Source organism: Pseudorasbora parva, chromosome 24 (assembly GCF_024679245.1).
Source record: "Pseudorasbora parva isolate DD20220531a chromosome 24, ASM2467924v1, whole genome shotgun sequence".
In the NCBI taxonomy this organism is placed as follows: domain Eukaryota; kingdom Metazoa; phylum Chordata; class Actinopteri; order Cypriniformes; family Gobionidae; genus Pseudorasbora; species Pseudorasbora parva.
The window spans coordinates 22472765-22495309 of NC_090195.1; the positions used below are offsets into that span (position 1 = coordinate 22472765).

General features: G+C 37.7%; 1 protein-coding gene across 1 annotated transcript in view; it reads right to left on the reverse strand.

Annotated features, from left to right (window-relative positions):
• The window catches only part of fam49bb (family with sequence similarity 49 member Bb), a 127685-nt gene that overhangs the window by 36912 nt on the left and 68228 nt on the right, over positions 1-22545 (reverse strand). Inside the window, exon 2 of the mRNA XM_067435034.1 lies at positions 20926-21008. The gene's annotated coding sequence lies outside the window, so the exon portion shown is untranslated. The remainder of the gene's footprint in view (positions 1-20925; positions 21009-22545) is intronic.

Here is a 22545-nt window from a genome sequence, read left to right on the forward strand (position 1 = left end):
TCCATGGTAGCTTTGGAGAACAATGTCCTCAGTTTAGAGACATTTCTCAAGTGATAAGTGTATGTCTGGGCTGGGAACATGGCAGAGAGATGGAGAAGGTGTATGCAGAGTGACAGGAGACAGGCTGCTGACAGGTGGAAAGTTGAGACATAAAGAGGTAGACAGGTGAACAGGACAACAGAGACAGAGTGTGTCTAGAAGCTGAGGCAAAGAGACAATGGGCATGAGAGATTTGACAAGGAGTGACGCAGGGGTTGAAGTCAGGTGAGTGTCTAAGCTGAGACCATCTGTGTGAGGGTCTCAAACTGTTTCAGGGACTGTACATGAAAGTTACTGATGGTAAACCAATGATCAACAGCTCACTAACCCATACTGACAGAAGAAAGACCCACCTGAGCCAGCATAGCATACTCTAACTGATTCAGACATTCACACTACACAATAGAGACATGAACACATGGTGAGGGGCAGCGACAGGTTAAAGACAAATAGAGGATCACCTGGAGGTCAAAGCTAAGCAAAGCTCATGATTTAAGGTCAGTGGCGTAAGATTCGATTATCAACATCACAAAACAACCGCTGATAACAGATTCTTCCCTTGGCTTGCTTGCTAAGGTTGTGTTTATAGGTGTACTATAAAAATTATGTAATATAATTAACATAACATAACAACAATAATGTAATGTAATGTAATATATAATAACTATGCAACACATTTGCACCAGCCTTTCTGCGTGTTCATACTCATCTACTTTTGGAAAGTTACTTAGAATAAATGTGAAACCAAGTCATGCACAAAAAAAGATGCACCGCTGCCAAGTGCACCAACCCAGATCTCACCCAGCAAACCATTAGGGGTCATTCCAAGGACAGCCATCTCAAAAATCCAATATTGCACCAAATTTTCACTGACACAATCATATTTATATTTAAAGCAAATAAACAAATGTATTTAGAGAAAGTGATCTTACTTTCAGAGACGAACATAATTTCAAAAAGGTTTCTTTTGTGGTAATGTTATCATTGGCTTTAAGGAACAAACGTGTTAGAGGTGTATTTAAGAATGAAACACAAAAGATTTATTTTAGGTTTAATTTTTTTTTAAATAAACATGAATGGAGAACATTTATCAGGGTCCTAATAACTCATGATAACAACGGGGTATGTGGGCCACACTGAGACTAGAGTGAAGATTATATTAGGCACAGTGCATTTGCCTCTCAGCTTCATTCATAGCGGCCCCAAAGGATGACGGCGAGCTCCCCATACGAGCTCTTTCCGACAGAGGCTCTGACCTGGTTGTTTTCTTTTGGAAGCCTCCTACTGGGAGATTGCGTGCTGGAGGAGAGAAGCTACGATGGGATCTGGGGAGGAGGGGGCAAAGGGGGGGCCCGTCTAAGCCCGCTGGGCACTTACAATTCACTACTGCGTTCTGATTGGCTGCATGCAAGTTCTCCTTCTCCTGCACTCCACTGTATCCATGGAGTTGAAAAAAGCTGGTGCTACCAAAAACACGCTGACAGCCAATCAGAAATCGAATGGCGAGGTGGAGGGGAGGATGAGGGCACTGGAACAGTAGTCCGACTTAAGAGCTTGCGTATGAATACATGAATAGCGATGAGGTAATGCGCCAAAAATGCACAACTAGCGCAATCACAGAATTCTACCAATAACTGACATTCCACTCGGAGGATGCATAAATACATCATCAATTTACCTAGGTTAAAAATGTATATTGGAATGAACTCTGTTTATACCCGCTCCACTATTTTACATTAATGTAAATTAAAATAGGCAGTGCAACAGATCATATATATGGCATGCTGGAATTCTGCAGCATGGGAATCCACGTGCTCCGCCATACTACGCTATAGTTGTGGCGGCATAGGAAAAAAAACAACAATCTCTCCCCTCCCTAAATCCCTCCATCACGTGGGCACGGCCATGTAGTGGCTAACCGGCTGCCTGGGGCATAGAGGGGGAGGGGAGCGAGTGAATTAGTGTGTTTGCATGTGCTTGCTTATTTGAGTGAGTGGATGCAATAATCCAGTTATGTATGTGGTGAAGTATGTGCAGGATTGATCCTCATGGGAGAATATTGCCAGAAGAGCGACACTTAACGTTGCAGCCTTGTCTAAAATCTAATTTATAGAGGCTTAGCCAGTGATTTATGTAATTTAGGCTTTAAATGCACATTTATTGACTATCACTTTCCAAACGCCAAGAGTGTGCCTGTGATATCTGTTAATGTATGCCCTAGTATGAGTAATGTGTGTGTGCCTGTGATGCATCATGCAGTGTCACTCTACAGCAGCATCACTTACATCCTTGTCTGCAGTTTTAACTTGACCTAAATTTCCTGGGGCGTGCCGCCACATCGTATTAGCCGAAAAGCTGTGCTCTGATTTCACCCCGAATCCTTGAAACCCACCCGATCGAACTGAAAATGGGGGAGCGGATACCCTTCATCCACCCCGAGCAACTTGCATGACCTGCCTGACCCCACCCAGCTGAGGTGATGCGTTGAACCAAATGAAGGAATCAAAAGGGTGATGAATGAGGGGAGGGGAAACGTGCGTTTGTTTGTGACTTGTAACTCCGCCCACGCCGGCCACACTGGAGTAAACAGCCGCTTTAATGCCCTCTTCAAGCACAGAATCAAAACAAACCGCTGGATAAGCCAATGAGGTTGCGGCGCTTTTGAAGGACGTAAGCTATTGGTGTATCCAGTTTGAATGTTACCGCAACAACAACACTGTCAAATGACAACTGTGACATTTGTAGCTTTGATAACATAACACACAAACAGCGGGATTTTACTACCGCTCACTTACAATTGTTATCTTTTAAAAAATGTGCATAATTCTCAAGTAGGTGGTGGTGTATGGTGATAACCGGAGAGGTTCAGAGTAAGATTTTTGGTTAATCTCTCCTACAATAGGACCTCTTAGGCGGCAATGTACCTCTCACGATCAAAGCTAGAAACCATGGCAACCGAATATCATAAGCCAAAACAGGGCACCTCATCTGAAATGTTGGGAGAAGGAATTTTAAGCCACCCCAAATGTTGAAAGACTGTTTAATCGACAAACATGCATCACTTCCATTTCTGAAGCTGTTGAGATTAACGTAATCTTTCAAATTCCTTCTTGTTTTTTTTGTAAAGGAACAATGAGTTACTCTTAAGAATAAAGAAAATTGAGAGGCAGATGGATGCATCCTTCCTCTTCAATGTCACAGCTAGTGTAATGTCCATGTTCACTTCAGAAAGCAGCAGAACCGGAGATAATTCATGTGTGGTGTCCTTCTTTAACAGTGAAGGTAAGATCTGAGAAAGTCATTTGGTGCAATACAAGCGCAGGAAGTTTAGCCTCTGCATACAGATTAAAACTGGCTGTGGCACTTTCGCAGCCTGAGGATAGAAATTTTGGCTATGAAGTTAGCATGTGTAAGAAATACGTCTGACCCCTTTTTCGAAGTACTGTTGTCCCTTTTGTCAAAAATGTCAAATGCTTGCTTCAGTTTCTTTCGGTTTTCTTAATTTGGAGTAAGTGTGTGGCGGTCAGGAGAGCCGTTTGTGCGGAGTGTGAGGGGTGGGGCACTGTCAAACTGTGATGGGATTTTTAGGGGTGTGTACAGCATATGAGTTGGATTTACGCTAATAGGCTTGAAATGGGTTTTTAGGCACAGAGCACCCTCTGCTGAAAGGTGTGGAGTAGACCACTCCCTATTCTCTGAAAATAAAATAAAACTAATAAAATGTATAAAATAGCACACTTATAATTTGCATTAAGAAAATACTAATGCCCAAAATTCTTATGATAGGACAGATGTCAAATGTCATAAGGTTAGAAAAAGGTAAAGGAAGGTAGCAGTATAGAATTATTATTATTATTATTATTATTATTATTATTATTATTATTATTATTATTATGATTTTTTATTAACCATTGGGAGTTGATTGGACTGATGAATTGGGCATGTATACTAAAAAAAATAAAAAATAAAAAATAAAACAACTACACTGTATTTATTACAGAGAATGAACGATGGCTTCATAAAACTCAAGCATAAATGGTCAATGGAAAATGATCTTGACATTTACACAGCACGGGAATGACAGCATCTGTAAAATGTCTGTGGTATGCATGGGTGGGCGGTAAGTGCAGTGTGTATATGACACACAGTAAATGAAAGGGGAGCTAACCCAATGAATATTTAACTAATCCTTTCTCTCCCTTCAGCTGCATCAACATGTCTCTGAGAGCAGGAACTGACTGACTCACAAAACACACACCATTCTTCTCATACTTAAACGATGTCTCAGATCTCTCTCAGCACCACCTCGTGTCATGTCTTAAAAGGGCAATTATTGCCAAAGGTCAATGGAAAAGCAAAAGTGCACTTAAAACGCAAGTGTATCCAAACTCAAACTGAAACATATATATCGCTTTGTTGAATGGAAACTTCTCTTCATATACTTTATTTACTTTCTACTTTAGTTTACCCAAACATGAAAATTCTGTCATCATTTTCTCATCCTCATGTAGTTCTGTTCATCTTTGAAACACAAATGAAGATATTTTAAATGAAACCTGAGAGATTTCTGTCACTCCATTGACAGTTATGCAACTACCACTTTGTCGCTTCAAAAAGTTTATAAAGAGATTGTAAAACTAATCCACATGAATTGAGCAGTTTAGTCCAAATCATCTGATGAGACATGATCGCTTTATACTCTGAACAAATTTAATTTAGTCTTTTATTCACACATAATAAGCATGCATTAACGCACACATCAGATATGGTAAATGGAAGCTCAAGCGTGTTTGCCTACCAAAGTGGTAGTAACGTGGACTGTCAATGGAGGGACAGAAATCTCTCAACTATCATTTAAATATCTTCATTTGTGTTTCAAAGATGAAAGACTTACGGGTTTGCAACAACATGAGGGTGAGTGATAACTTTTTTTTCTTTCAGGAATGAATAGAGCTACTAAAATAATATATGAGCGTAAAACCATAAAATAAACATAAAAACATAAAATAATCACTTAATGAAAGTTAATCACTTAAAAATCACTGATGAAAGTGTCTAAAACCCAGAAACAACACACTGCATAGGACAATAACTTATACGTTTGCAAATGGCGCCACCTGCTGTACAAAATACAGCACTTAGCACTGAGATTGTCATGAAAAAAGTGCTTCATAAATCAAATGTTTTATTATTATTATTATTAAAATAAGCAATTACTTTAACAATCCAACACCACCAAGGCAAAACACAAATGTGCATTATACCAACCACTACTGTAATTTTAATTTAGAAATATCATGGCAGAAAGCTCAAAATCTAGTAAATAAAACACAGTGTTGCGTTTTAATGGCAAGAGACAGGAAAAACGATTTATTTACTACACTCGATTCAATAATAGATTTTCCCTGTGGGACAATAACAGAGGCAAAACCATGAACCATGTCCAGAATATTAGTCATTTGTAATGGTCAATTGTTTATAACAACACAGCTATAGTGAAAGTACAAAAAACACACGAACGGTACATGGAAACCACCCAGAACACATTTGATATGTGGCAGGATACCACAACTATCTGCATATTCTTCTCTGTCAGTCGGGGTTCTCAATTTTTTTTTGACCAATGCATTTTCATGATTTCCAGTATTTCATAGTTTAAATCATTTTATAGAGATAAAGTATTGCATCAATTTTTATTTGAAGAGACTTAAAAATGAAGCATAACTAGAATCAATTACATGACTGTTCAAAAGTATGAGGTCAATAAGATTTTATGGTTTTGAAGTCACTAGACATACCAAGCAAAAAAAAAAAAAAAAAAAGTCAAAAAATTAGCAAATGTGATACAAGTTCATTATTAATGTAATGTAATCATCCATAATGTAATGATAAAAATTAAACTTTCAAATATTTTAGATTAATTGCACACCAATTGAAATATTTCAGGTCTTTTATTGTTTTAATACTGATGATTTTGGCATACAACTCTAAAAAATTAGCATATTTCATCCGACCAATAAAAGAAAAGTGTTTTTAATACCAAAAAAAGGGCGTGACTGCTTCAATGAGGCGTGGCATGGAGGCAATCAGCCTGTGGCACTGCTGAGGTGTTATGGAGGCCCAGGATGCTTCGATAGCGGCCTTAAGCTCATCCAGAGTGTTGGGTCTCGCGTCTCTCAACTTTCTCTTCACAATATCCCACAGATTCTCTATGGGGTTCAGGTCAGGAGAGTTGGCAGGCCAACTGAACACAGTAATACCATGGTCAGTAAACCATTTACCAGTGGTTTTGGCACTGTGAGCCGGTGCCAGGTCGTGCTGAACAACTAAATCTTCATCTCTATAAAGCTTTTCAGCAGATGAAAGCATGAAGTGCCCCAAAATCTCCTGATAGCTAGCTGCATTGACCTAGCCTAGAAATCTACACGCACCCTAGCGGCAGCAAATTTAGTTTGCCCGCAAGTGTCGTCTAGGAACTCTCAATACACGTCTGAGCTGTATTCCTCAGAATCTGGACAGGCCAATCACATCGTGTATAGAGTCAGCGGGAGGGGGCCATAATGACGACAGCCGAGTTGCGTTTGCGTGCTTCTGTTGTCTAGTAAACACAGAAACTGGCGAACGGCGGCGGTCTTTCGAATCAGCTTTGACCGCGATCCTGGAAGACTTGGAGTTAAGCTTTTCTCTGAGAAAAGAACAAAGAACAGCACTGAAGTCATTTTTAAAAAGGGAAGATGTGTTCAGAGTTTAGACGACCGGATACGGTGAATGTTTAATCTATCAGCGAGCTCTGCTTCACCTTCGTTGCTCTGGTTGGTGTAGCGCTATCCTATCGCGTGCAGAGGGAGTTTGAAAGACAACCGTTTATCCCGCCCCTCGGATTGCGCCCTGTCTATGGTGAGTTTCCAGACCAAACATCTTGATGTGGGCTTGTCAGGCTAGCATTGACCTTTGATAAATTGTCCTTGATAAAACACAGTGGACCAACACCAGCAGCTGACATGGCACCCCAGACCATAACTGACTGTGGGTACTTGACACTGGACTTCAGGCATTTTGGCATTTCCTTCTAACCAGTCTTCCTCCAGACTCTGGCACCTTGATTTCCGAATGACTTGATTTTCCAAAATTTGCTTTCATCTGAAAAAAGTACTTTGGACCACTGAGCAACAGTCCAGTGCTGCTTCTCTGTAGCCCAAAAGTGGCTTGACCTGGGGAATGCGGCACCTGTAGCCTATTTCCTGCACACGCCTGTGCACGGTGGCTCTGGATGTTTCTACTCCAGACTCAGTCCACTGCTTCCGCAGGTCCCCCAAGGTCTGGAATCGGACCCTCTCCACAATCTTCCTCAGGGTCCGGTCACCTCTTCTCATTGTGCAGAGTTTTTTGCCACACTTTTTCCTTCCCACAGACTTCCCACTGAGGTGCCTTGATACAGCACTCTGGGAACACCCTATTCGTTCAGAAATTTCTTTCTGTGTCTTACCCTCTCACTTGAGGGTGTCAATGATGGCCTTCTGGACAGCAGTCAGGTCGGCAGTCTTACCCATGATTGCGGTTTTGAGTAATGAACCAGGCTGTGAGTTTTTAAAAGCCTCAGGAATCTTTTGCAGGTGTTTAGAGTTAATAAGTTGATTCAGATGATTAGGTTAATAGCTCGTTTAGAGAACCTTTTCATGATATGCTAATTTTTTATTAATAAGTTTTTATTAATTAATAAGTTAATAATTATAATATATTATATAATAATATTATAATTATAATAATATAATTATAATAATAAATAAGTTTATTTTTTATTTTTTATTACATTATGAAAAAATAATGAACTTTATCACAATATGCTAATTTTTTGAGAAGGACCTGTATATATATATATATATATATATATATATATATATATATATATATATATATATATATATATATATATATATATATATATATATATATATAGTGAAATATTACAATACTGTTTTCTACTTTAGAATGATTTCTGAGGGATCATATGACACTAATGTATTTTCTACATCAACAGCGTAGGAGACTGGAACAGACGAGAAGAGACTGTTGAATAAAGTCGTTATCTTTTTTTCCTTTTTGCGCACAAAACATATTCTTGCCGCTTCATAAAATTATGGTTGAACCATTGTAATCACATGGACTTTTTAAACAATCTATTTACTACCTTTCTGTACCTTGAAAGAGGTTATTATATTATTATCTATGGAGGGGTCAGAGCGCGTTTAGATTTCCTCAAAAAACGCTATTTCTTTTTTTGGTTCCGAAGATGAACAAAGGCCTTTCGGGTTTGGAACGACGTGAGAGGGGGTATTTAAATGACAGAAGGTTCATTTTTGGGTGAACTAACTAACCGTTTCAAACGACAATTTTTAAAGAGTTTATTAATTTTTATAACCACTTCAGCCCTGGACTGTAGGAAGGGCAGTCGAGACATCAGTTTAATTATAAACAGGTGGAAGAGACTTGTTTTTCAGTTTCAATATTTTTTTTAATAACCAGCTATCCAGGAACTAATTTCAAATCAAAATGCATGTGGGCATTTGACAGTAACTGTCAGTAACTATCAGTAACTGTCAAACACAGCCAGACATCTGAAAATAATCTGGCATTAATCGTAGTTATTCCAACAACAAATAGCTCAGATCGTAGCTTTACAATCGTGTAAATCCTATTTAAGTGGTGAATCCTCTTGTAGAGGCAGTTTTCAAGATTACCAGACAGTGGCAGCATTGGCTGATATGCAGGGGGAGGGGCTGACACTGTTAAAGATGACCTCAGGCTCCACTGCTAGACACATAAAATCTATCCTCGCCTTGCAAAAGTACAAGGCGTTTTCATTGGCTACCAGCCACAAGATTTGAAATAATCCAAAAGCATCTCCTGTAATGCACATCAAATCTGCTGAAATGAAAATGTGTGTGTGCATTTAATGAACTAGGTGTCTGCTTACAGATAGATGTCAGATGAAAAGGGTGTGTTCTCTACCTCAGTGTCAGCAATTATGTGTGCACCAGCTTGTCAAGGTAACCATGGAAACAAAGGCAAAAATAAATATGGGTGGGTAGGGACAGGAAATAAAAATAAAATAAATTAGGAAGGAAAGACGCAAGCTAAAAAAGTCATAAGGGTGGAGGCATGTTGTCATCAAAAAAGTTGTGGTAGTCTTCCCTATTGTGATGCACATCAAGGTGAAACAGCTTCTCAAAAAAATTGTGGCCCAGTCATTTGCTATTGTTGCGATGTCATGTGATTGACCAGTTGCTGGAGGGAAGAGGGTATTCATGGGTTACGAAGACGTCACTTCCACTAGGCTCGCCGACATTTTTGTGTCAGAAATGGCAATGAACACAGGACATTCTAGATTTGATTCTAGAAAATATCAAGATTTGGAAAAAAAACCCACCTGTTATTGGCTGTAATCCTTATTCATTACCTTCAACTGTGTTGTTCCTTAAAGCTAAACTGTGTAACTGTGTTTTTAGTTTATTCTTTCAAAAATATATGTGCTCATTAATGCATATTTACTTCTTTCAAGTAATAAAGTATTCTCGTAAGTTTAAAATATGCCATTGAAAATACATACGGGTGAGGGGTTCGAATGCCGGTCGCCATGTTGTCCCTCCATCTTGAGAGTACATTAGCCAAAGCGGGACATGCCCGTAAATTCAAGCTTCGCCTTTTGTGTTTTAACACTCGATGGGACCGTGTCGAATGTGAAGAGGGGGATTGCCGTGTTAATCCTGGACTAAATTAGCCACCGCAGGAGTTAAAACGAAGTCGGAATTGAGAAGAACAGAAACTAATATTCACTGGATGGTCATATACCTTTACAATGCTAGATGGGGGAAAATATCACACAGTGTAGCTTTAAAGGGGTGGTAAAACACATTCTTTCGAAGGCTTGATTGTGTTTGTGGGGAGCACTGTAACGTGTTCATACTTTGTTTTAAAAAAATTGCATTATTTTTCATACATTTTACCTTTATTCTACACTGCTCTGTCCCTCCTTGTAAAAACGTTCTGATGGCTTTCTGGTTCTATGAAGCCGGTCCCTCCATAATATGCAATGGGCTCAGACTGGTTAGCTAGCCCAGTGTGTTGTGATTTGCTAACCGCCTAGTGGACGTTTTCGGAAACCCCTTCCCTTAACCGGTAGTCTGTAAAGACTGCGGATCTATAGTGATCGCTACTGAATGGCAATTTTTGTATTTTTAGGATGACTATAGCCAAATATCTGTTGCAAGAACTATTAACCCAAAGCCAACACTAAACATTGCCTTTACTGTTGTAGCCAAATCAAACACACAACAATGTTTAGCCTGCCTGTGGATAAACAATATATAAAAGCTCTAATCAAAGAATAATTTACACTAATTCCAAGCAAGTTCGCTGTTGAGATTTTAAAAAAGTTTGTAACGTTAGGTGTCATAACGTTAGTCGGATAATGAGCATTTAACAAAATGGTTTGCAGAGCCAAACAGCGTTGTCATTTGTTTACTTCCTTGCTACAATGTACAATAAACAATACGATGTATTACAGGAAAACACATCGATGAAAAATAAATCATACTTACAGGTTGTGGCCCGTAAACAGCTTCCTGCATTGAACTTACAACAATTGTGATAGCTTTCCTCCGTAAAATGTGCAGCACAGAGATCTGGGTAATAATTATGAGGGGCCTAGTTAAAAAACACATTTTAACCATTGATCCCTAACTCCTCTGTGCTTGGGAAGGCTGAACAAAGTGGACCTGCAATCCGGATGAAAATAACAACGTTTTATCCGCATTGCGGCAACAACACTCCAGCCTACTATACCACAACAACTCTTCTACACAGCAATAAAAAAGGCCTCGACCCTCTTATTGAAAGGGCTGATGAATTGAGAAATCAGCTTTCCCTTGAGCTTTTGATATATAAAAGGTCATGATGATAAAAGATTATCCTGTAAGTTTCAGAGCTGAAAACGTCCTTTTTTAGTCAAAGAAAAGCTATTATAGACACAAGGCCCAGAAAACGATTGTGGGCTTTGCTCTTATGTCATCGCACGACAAAACACGCCTCTACAGCACGTCTAATTCAGTAGCCCCGCCCACCGACTCACGGAGTTGATTGGATCACTAGCCAGCAGCAATAAACATGTGGAAGAAGATAGCAAGATATTGTGGAAGAACACAGTCGCTGCATAAGCTACCTTCGGCTCATACTAGGAATGTGTGATACTTCATTTATTTTTATTGAAGTTCCAGCTCACATGGTAAAGACTGTTTGCAATCACTTCATTACACTGCTGACTCGTTTATAAACAAGCCTCAAGAGCTGGATTTGACACAATGTTGTGCTTCTATATTGGATCCGACAGGAATGGTAAAACAAACTTATGTGAGTAAAATGTCTTTTTTGTATGTAGGCCTAATAGTAGTCCGGGGGGCTGTGTGTTTTCTAGATGGGCTACCAAAGAATTTCTGCCGACAGGCGTAAGTTTTCTTGATCTGGGCGCACACGTGTGTATTTTTATTGTTTATTATTTAAACTTTATTTAATCAGGTTAGTCTGATTGAGATATATAATCTCCTTTTTAAGAGAGACCTGGCCAAGATAGCAGTACAAATTAAATCACACAATCACAAAAACACAAAAAAGGATTGTCAAGTGCATTTCAATTAAATAAAAGTGACATTATTTAAAACATTTGCATGTGTGGATGGAGTCATTTTCTATAGATTTAATATAACCTTTAATGATATATAATCTCATTTAATGAAATTAGACTCTGTAGTTTAAGTGTTTTCTGTAGGTCATTCCAATTTGAAGGTGTGTGTGTGTGTGTGTGTGTGTGTGTGTATATATATATTACCTCGTATGCAGAAGAATCTCATCTAGTGTTCCCATCCTCTATTACTTCTGTCTGGTAAGGTCAAAATATTATATATATATATATATATATATATATATATATATATATATATATATATATATATATATATATATATATATATATATATATATATATATATATATATATATATATATACACACCGATCGGTTCGTGTCTTAAGACATCAATGTGTCATCACGAGCAGCAGGGTTTTTGTGCATGTTGTCTAAGCATGTTTTCTTTTTCCTCTCATAGACTTGTTACCGATTCACATGCATTATGACTGGCAGACTGAAATGGTTGAAGTTTAAAATCTTCATTTGTGTTCTACTGAAGAAACACACACACCTAAACCAGAGGATGAACTGAGGGTAAGCAGATAAACATCAGTTTCATTTTTGGGTGAACAATACTTTTAAAATCTGCGACCCCAATGTACTTTTCCAGACATTTCTACAGTAGCGTCCCCTAGAATAAGGTGGATTTACAGTATTCAATGCCATACACCAGAGGAAGTGTAACCAACAAATCTATTGATCTATTGATATCAACAACATTACTTGGGCTACATATAAAGAAACAAACACACAACGCAGCTAAACAGTTACGTTACTAAAATGTATTCAACTGATCTTCTCTACCACAGAAATGGTACATGGTGGAAACCACCCAGAACACCAAAAAATCTAATTTGTGGCAGGGCATTTACATTCATACTACACCTATTTTCATATTCTACTCTTCTCACACTTTCTGACAATGGATTTTCAATTGTTCGTGGTTCGTTCAGTCAGCCCTGCTAACTTTTGAGGTAAGTACACATATTTTATGTTTTATTTATTTTTTATAAAACAAGTCACTAGGCTCACCAAGCATAAAAAATAAAGTTTAAGTTAAAGGTGTCATTAACTGGCTTTTTATATATTTTTATATATATATATATATATATATATATATATATATATATATATATATATATATATATATATATATATATATATATATAGATATATACACACACACACACACACACACACACACACACACACACACACACACACTGTTGGTCAACTAATAACGTTCGTGTGGTTTTTACATTCAAAAAATTAATTACTAAGTACCAACAAGTAACAGGCTATGTTCTACACTGGTTTTGAGGCTCTCTCCTGAACGCTGGCTTTTTTTTCGAACACACACACACACACGCCCAGATCAAGAAAGGAATATTATTTCAGCCCGTCTGGAAAACATATAGCCCCGGGACTACTATTATATATACAAAACGATGTTTTACTCACATACGTTTGTTGCACCATTAGTGTCGGATCCAATATAGAAGGCACAACATTATTGTGTCTGCAAATCCAGCACCTGAGACTTGTTTACAAACAGTTCCACGGTGAAACGAAGCTAACACACGTACGGTCTCCCCCACGTGATCTGGAACTTCGTTCAAAATTAATGAAGTATCACACATTCCTAATATTAGGATCCAAAGGAAGCTCATGCAGTGACTGTGTTCTTCCATAATATCTTGCCATCTTCTTCAGCATGTTTATTGCTGCTAAGTCGGTGGGCGGGGCTACTGAATTACACGTGCTTATTATTCTGTAGAGGCGTGTTTCGTCGTGAGATAACTTAAGGATGAAGCACACGATCGTTTTCTGGACCTGGTGTCTATAAAAGCTTTTCTTTGACTAACAAGGAAGTTTTCAGCTCTGAAACTTAAAGGATAATATTATATTACCGTGACTTTTATATATCAAAAGCTCAAAGGAAAGTTTTTTCTCAATTCATCACCCCTTTAAAAACAGTAATACTGTGAAATGTTGCCATTTAAAGTTTTCAACTTTAGCATCACATCGTTCAGAAAACATGGGTGGTTATGGGTAGGAAATATTAAAATTAAAATAAATTGGGGAAGGAAGATGCAAGCTAAAAAAGTCAAAATTGTGGAGGAAAAAGTTGTGGTATTCTTCCCTATTGTGATGTACATCAAGGTGAATCAAGTGGGCCAGTCTTGCCCATTGGAATTGTTGATCATTTCAAAAGATCATTGTTGATCATTTGCTATTGTTGTGATCTTGTGTGATTGACCAGTTGCTGGAGGGAAGAGGTTCTTCATGAGTACCAAAAAGACGTCACTTCTGATATACTCATCTGACATGGCTACGAATACAGCATATTCTAGATGAGACGACTTTTAAAAAAGAAGAAGAAAAAAAAGAAAAGAAAAGATATTTGGAAAAAATATTCATATCGGACAGATAACGTCATCTAAATAAAAAAGTTTTTCGATATCTAAATCTGATAAAGTACGCTTGCTGGTCAGCAGAGGTGGAAAGAGTAACAAAATATTCTACTCAAGTAAAAGTACTGTTACTTCAATGAAATTTTACTTAAGTACAAGTAAAATTACTGGTCTAAAAATTTACTCAAGTAAAAGTAAAAAGTAGCTCATTTAAAATGTACTCAGAGTAAAAGTTACTTAGTTACTTTTTTAACAGTGGGGGTGGGGGACTCTCCCCTGTAGGGTTGTGATAGGATGAGATTTTCACGATATGACAACTGTCTCAGAAAACATCAATTAAACATTTACTGTACCTATTATTAAATGATGGTTATTATCACTTGTTAAAATGATGTTAAATGAATGAAGAAGATTGGTCTTTTTTTATTTGGTTGAACAAATGCTTTATTATAACAAACTTAAAACCATTTGTTTATTTTGTTTATCAAAATTTCAATAAAACATGTCTAATAAACTAAATTCAATAAATTATTATGAATTAGATTAACAACTTATTTTTATCATTAATTCGTAAAAATGTTTAAGAATAATAGAGTCCATATGTAGTAGACGGAGCAGCTCATTCACAGAGAGAGAACAAGCAGATCATATATTCATATAGCATTCAATGTGTAACGAGTAGAAATAGAGTGTGGCCCCTTTAAGGGCTGCGCGCGCTCCCTGAAAACGAGTTCTGCATCTTGTGTGTGTGCGCACTGAGTTTTGAGCTCCCATGTGTGGGGATTATTCTCTGTTTTTCTGTTGCTAACAGTCAGTTATTTTGTTTTATTGAGTAATGCTGTGGACGGAAATGGAGTTTGTGATGAGTGAGAGTTCAGCGGGAAATAAAGCATCCACTCCAGATATATTAAGTGAGCTATCCGCATTTTTCACCCGGACACAAGCGTTACAAATGTTGTGCTTTAATGTTCACAGACCATGTCGCGATTTGATTTATTTCTAAGGCCTACAGCTCTACATTCGAGTTTTTCGTTCATCCACCAGTTTGCGTGTATTACACCAATTCTACGTTATAATGTAAAGTTAATGTTCATGACTGGATTCCGGGATTCCCATGCGTCACAGAAATCAATCGGCCTAAGTTATAAACATACCTTTATTTGCACAGAGGGATGTGTGCCCGAACATGTTCTATGTGTTTCTTCATTTGCATCCACATTTTGTGCAAATTTGATATCCTCCAGGACAACACCACATTATTTTTTTCTATATCCAAAGTATTTCCATACTAGCCAGGAGTTCACGACGGCGTTTTGCTTTTACCTGGGTCTGCGTCACTGACGTCTTGTTCGTCTCCATCTGATATTTGCGCGCATGTTCTCTCCATAGACAGTATGTAGTAGACAGTACATAGACAGTACATAGACATGTTCTCTCCCGCGCCCCGCGCCCTCTATTCAATATTAGTCATTTCCGGATCGCGGTCTTTTTCCTCCTCTCTTTGCATTAATGATTTATTTTTACTCAGTAACGGATGTGGTTTAAAATGTAGCGAAGTACAATACTTTAATCAAAATGTACTTAAGTAAAAGTAAAATTACAGATTTTTAAAACTACTTAAAAAAGTAGAAGTACACAGAAAACCTACTCAATTACAGTAACGCGAGTAAATGTAATTCGTTACTTTCCACCTCTGCTGGTCAGTCAGTAAACAAGTCCGCTTTATCTGTGGGTACGTCTCAATCATCTCCCTAGTTCAGTAGTCAGGGCACTGATAAGGGAATCAGTCAATGGGTTGACTACCTGATCAGTGCCCTGACTACTGAACTAACACCCTGTACGCACCCCGAGATTTCTCTGAGTGCAACTATGTCGCGCAGCTTGCGCTCATTACTTCATAATCTGTGAACGTCTTCGCCGGTCTGGAAGTTGTCCTCTTGGAAGAAGTTCTCAGAAATATTACTATATCTGCACAAAAGGACGTGAATGCACAAGTGAAGGTTGAACTAAGTTATGTATGCAGACACACTGAAACAACAACTAAACCCAGAGAATTCAAAACATTTTATTACAGTAGTGTTCTCATTGTAATGTTATGTATTTGAAACATTGCTGTTTGGCTGCCAGTGGCCCAGGTTAAAGCAACCATTTATTCTGCCGATGTAACTCATTTGGGATCAAATAAAATTGTAGTTTGGTGTTTCTCAGATGACTATTGATACAGCTAACAGCATGGGCATATTGTAACCTTGTTGTGAGCCTCCTTGAGAGGGTTACGTTGATCTCCCTTTGGTAGTTGTGGCTGTTGTGACCATAGACTGACCAGGTACAAAAATGGTGGCGATAAAGTACGGTGATGTCACATGGTCTGAATGAATAGTCTTACTCTCACACCATATCATCAGATAAAAGAGATGTCATTGCAAGGGCGATGTGAAGTTATTTTGATGAAAGATAAAAATATATATATACACTCTTATTATTAGAACACCATACTAATACTGTGTTTCACACCCTTTCGCTTCAGAACTGCCATATATATATATATATATATATATATATATATATATATATATATATATATATATATATATATATATATATATATATCCGTAACGTGCTAGACTGCTGGCGTATGTAGTCTAACTTTTATTTAATGCATGAGGAATATTTAATATGAGGAAATCTGTTGTAATAGGCTATTAGGTTTGAACTTATTGGTCCTGCGCTTTTATATTTTAGACAGACAAACAGATGATAGATAGGGAGAGACAGAACAATAGATAGAGACAGAGATGCAGACAAAACAATAGTACAACAGACAGAACAACAAACAAAACAACAGATAGACAGAACCATAAATCAAATGGATGGTAGTTGGTGGTTTACGCAGAATGCATAGGGTGTAGCAGTATTGGTCATCTGGCAACATCGGCAAGTTGAGGGATTAGTTAACTCTAAAATAAAAAAATAACCCCATGATTTACTCACCCTCAAGACATCCTAGGTGTATAAGACTATTCTTTCTGATGAACATAATCAGAGTTATATTAATACATATTCTAAATACATATTCTAATGAGTTTGAAGCTCGAAAAAGTGTATCCATCCATCATAAACGTACTCCACACGACTCTAGGGGGTTAATAAAGACCTTCTGAAGTGAAGCAATGCGTTTGTGTAAGAACAATATCCATATTTAACAATATATAGCTTCCACCAGGCCGCCTTCCATATTCAACTTACGTGGCAATTTAACAGGCGTGGCATATGATGTAGGACGCTACGCAAGCATTTCAGCCCGCATTTATTGTGTATTGTAAGACTGCATTTATTGAGATTGGCTAGTTTGTGGAAAAATAATCGTCATAATCATCAAAGCCCTAAAACAGACAATTAATAGTCATAATAGCAATTTTTCCTTTGACAATTAATCATCAGCCAAATTTCATGATCATCACATACCTAATAATCTCCTCTTTTATCACACGACAATGCATTTCTAATGTATAACTTCTAAGCACTCTTGCCCACCCGACTGAAGACTGGCACATATTCAGTACCCTCTCCAGGAAACCACAAAACAGCTATTCGCTAGGCTTTAGACTCCCCTCCATCATGCATTTAAATGTGGCCACCTTCTGTAAACTCTGACACTTTGATTACATAAGCTGTCATCCTAGAGGAACAGGAAGCTGCATTACTCAAGCCCTCTTTATGTCCCACAATGCCGTTCACTTCCGCACTAGCCATGTTACACAATCTGGGCTCACATCTCTGTTGGGAAAAAAGTGCAAACCAAGACATTTTCTCTCTTTTATTAAAGCTTGAAAAACAATTGTGACAGAACTACATGCCATAAACTGCTGGGAAAACTGTGCTGCTTTCTCAGATATCAGACTATATAGTTGAAAATGATGAAATGTAAGTATATAAACACACACACACACACACACACACATATATATATAAAACTGGATCAAGTCAGTCATACAACAGACCGTATTTGTCCGATTCTTAAACGAAAGAAACCAAAGCTTATCCCAACGCTCAAACCAATCACATATGCTAAGACATATGATAAACAAAAATACTGCTTTGCACCTGCAACACATCAACAGCCATAAGGGCAGGAAGACTCCACATACCAGAAAACACTAAACCAAGAATGTACCACAGCCCAATCTAGCAGCCCAGAGCAGAATCATACGAGAGCTTGAGCTCACCGGGACACCCAGAATGTTAAACTGACAAAAGAGAATCATTGCTAAGATCTCAGGGGAATGCATGAAAAGAGGAAATGGTTACTGGACAACTGGACTGCCGTGTCATTCTGATGTGAAGTTCTTGCAAGTCTGCAATGCACTCAATGAAAACAGAACCCATTTATATGTTCAAGATACAGCACGTTAACACTGTGTCCAAACCAAACGTAGTGCACTCTGGGCCCTAACATACACCCAGGCGCGATGTGTGCAAGTGTTTTTTAGCTAGCTTCAGCATGACGCAGTTATCATTTTCAGACCCATGGATGCACTGGTCTGAAAATGCACACAGAGATGCAGCAGCACACAAACCTTTTTAAATATTAGACAATAAAAGGATTCCTCTCTGGAGAAGCTTTAAGTCTTTCCACTCACAAATTTCACCATGTAAACAGCGAATCCGCCATGGTGCAAGCGCAACTAGCTTTTAAAGGGAATGAGAGACGAGACTCTGATTGGTTTATTACATGTTACGCCCAAAACACAACACACCCATGACTCATTAAGAGACTAGGTACAACCATTCTGGACCATGCGACCATACAACCATTCTGGACCATGCAACCATACAACCATTCAGGACTATGTTTTTTCCTTTGTTAAACTAGCAAAAGTGGATTCAGACACGCCCTAAGTGGTGCGCCATGCACTTCAGACCATGCGCTCAGATCATTAAAATAGGAGAAATTATAGCACATCAATTGTAATACGGCAGTGATTTTAAAGGGGTCATATTTTACCGTAGTATGTTAATGCACAGTATGTGCAATTTCAGAATGAGCTAATTTTGTAGTTTAGTTTCAACTTGGTTCTGAAATTTAAAGATATCAAAAAGCTTATTGTTATGTAAAGGGATTTTTACACTGCACTTAACCCTGTATACATATAGTCATATATATATAATAACACTGACCCCGCAAATATGCGAGAACGTTAGCCCAGGGTTTAGGAATAAATAATGTGAAACATCATTTTATGAATACTCAGGATTAATTGTTAACCCTGGGTAAATAATAAGCAGCGTGAAACGTGATCCAAGATAACCCAGGATTCAGTTTACCCAGGGTTTAGAATGACCCAGGTTTAACTATAGCTGCCTTTACATGGATATTATTTGCTTCAGTCTGAAATAATTTATTCCAACTGTTGAATCCGAATGTAGTGTTTACATTAACTTTAAATAGTGACTGGGTTGATGTGCGCGTTTATATGTCCCAAGCTTGTGATCGTATTTAATCTTTTGACATGTGCACACTGCACAAATATCAGTTTCCCGCTATTGTTGCATACCCAACCAACCCTTACAATATGAATACAACTTTAATAAGATCTGGTCAATTCATTCTGATTGACGTGGTTATGTGTGTCTTTTATATTCCGATTGTGCAACTAGTCTGATTACAATCTGATTATTAGGGTCCATCATGTAAACAAAGCTTATTTGAAGTGTGAAAAGCCCTTGAAGGGTTAGTTGACCCAAAAATAAAATTTATGTAATTAATGACTCTCCCTAATGTGGTTTTACAACCGTTCCACAACACAGTTTAAGATATCTTATATTTAGTCCGAGAGCGTATGCAAGTGTATGCACACTATACTGTCCATGTCCAGAAAGGGAATTAAAAACATCATCACAGTAGTCCATATGTGACATCAGTTGGTTAATTAGAATCTCTTGAAGCATCGGAAACAAATTTTGGTCCAAAAATAACACAAAAACTACGACTTTATTCAGCATAGTCTTCTCTTACCTGTTTTTCCCTCCTTCCCTCTTTTCAATCCTTAATAAAGTTTCAAGCGGTTATGAATCAGTGTATTGATTCATGATTTGGATCGCCAATGTCACGTGATTTTAGCAGTTTGGCAGTTTGACACACGATCCAAATCATGAATCAATAAGTTGATTTATAACCATTTGAATCTTTATTTGAGGATTGAAAACAAACACAGAAGACAATTCAGAATAAAGTCGTAGTTTTTGTTATTTTAGGGCCAAAATGTATTTGCGATACTTCAAGAGATTCTAATGAACTAACTGAGGTCACATATGGACTACTTTGATGATGTTTTTATTCCCTTTCTGGACATGGGCAGTAAAGTGTGCATTGACTGCATATACTCTCTGACTAAATATTAAATATACGACATTAGGGTAAGGAGTTAATGACATACATTTCATTTTTGGGTGAACTAACCCTTAAGTGTATTCACGCTATAGTTCAAAATGTTATTTGCATTAAATTGTGACACAAAAGTGACACTAAAGACTTCTTACAATGTTACAAAACATTTCTATTTAAAATACTCAAATAGCAGAGCTTTCTTAATAGGCTAATTATTCTATAAGAATATTACAGTTAATGCACAAATTTTAACAAAACAGTTTGTTGGGTTCACCAGCAATTCAAATAGTAAAATAAGTGCACAGTAGTTGTAATAGAGCTGCTATTGTGTGTGGAGATGCTTACCAGCAGAAAAGCAGAGGAGGTGACAGAAGGGAGGCCTACCTAGGCACTCGCCAAGGTCGCAGTCCTACTGAAATACTAACAATCTGCAAAAAGAGAACAGAAAAAGAGTTTTCATTATCACCGCTAAAAAAAAGAAAAAGGAAAAAAAGAAACAGAGCTGTGACATCATTGATGGAATGTGCTTTAAAGCAGCATTTCTCCTTTTCAATTCCTTTAAACATGTCTTTTACGGTCCTTCTCTTACAAGACAAAAATATATGAAAATATACTTCAACATATAATGAATTTATAATACACAATACATTTCCATATATGGGAAACTAGTGCTTATATTTTTCAATATACTGCAATATATGCATTGACCATGTATGGCTATATACTCATGCATATATAATATTTAAAAATTAAGACAAAAATAGCATTACATGTAAGATTTATAAAGTTTTATCGACTTTACCAGCCAACTTAAAGTTTTATCCTTTATTGTGTACATATTGCTCAAACATGAGTTACAGCAGATTTCTAGTTCCCAGCATGCTTTGCTTCTGACTGTTAAAAAACTGACATTTTAAAATAAAGTGTTATTTTATGTTTTGCTCAAAATTAATATGGGGGAGATCTGTTAGTGTTTTAAGTTGAATTATTTTGTATTTAAAAGGTTTTCTGGTATGTTTTGGGGGTTACCATAAGGCCATCCGTAAAAATATTCTTGTTTGCCATAACCCGACCGACCATGTCAATTTAGGACAGACTCAAATATTTTTATTTTTATTTTTTGCTTTTAGTCCGACCGACTTGCCGATTGTAAATTTGCATTAAGACCGACCAATTTCTTTTATTTTCTCTTCAAACAACTAATACAAAAGCAATAACATAACATTAATTATATTTTAGTACATATTGTAAATAGATAAACTGCCCAGGCCTACATACAAACGAAGGCTACGTTCTTTCTTTTATATAAAAACCTGTGACATCATCTATGTTTACACTATTGGTTAACGGATGTCACAGTCACACTATGGAAAGTGTGTTCGCATGAGTAAATATACCGATCAGGCATAACATTATGACAGGTGACGTGAATAGCACTAATTATCTCTTCATCACGGCACCTGTTAGTGGGTGGGATATTTTAGGCAGCAAGTTAACATTTGGTCCTCAAACTTGATGTGTTAAGCCGGAAAAATGGGCAAGGGCCGAAATTGTGATAGCTAGATGACTGGGTCAGAGCACCTCCAAAACTGCAGCTCTTTTGAGGTGTTCCCGGTCTGCAGTGGTCAGTATCTATCAAAAGTGATTCAAGGAAGGAACAGTAGTAAACTGGCGACAGAGTAATGGGCGGCCAAGGCTCATTGATGCACGTAAGGAGCGAAGGCTAGCCTGTGTGGTCTGATCAAACAGATGAGCTACTGAAGATAATGCTAGTTCCAATAGAAAGGTATCATAATATAGAGTGCATCACAGTTTGTTTTGTATGAGGCTGTATAGCCACAGACCCGTCAGGGTGCCCATGCTGACCCCATCCACCACTGAAAATGCCAAGAGTGGACATGTGAGCATCAGAACTAGACCACGGAGCAATAGAAGGAGGTGCTCTGGTTTAATGAATCATGTTTT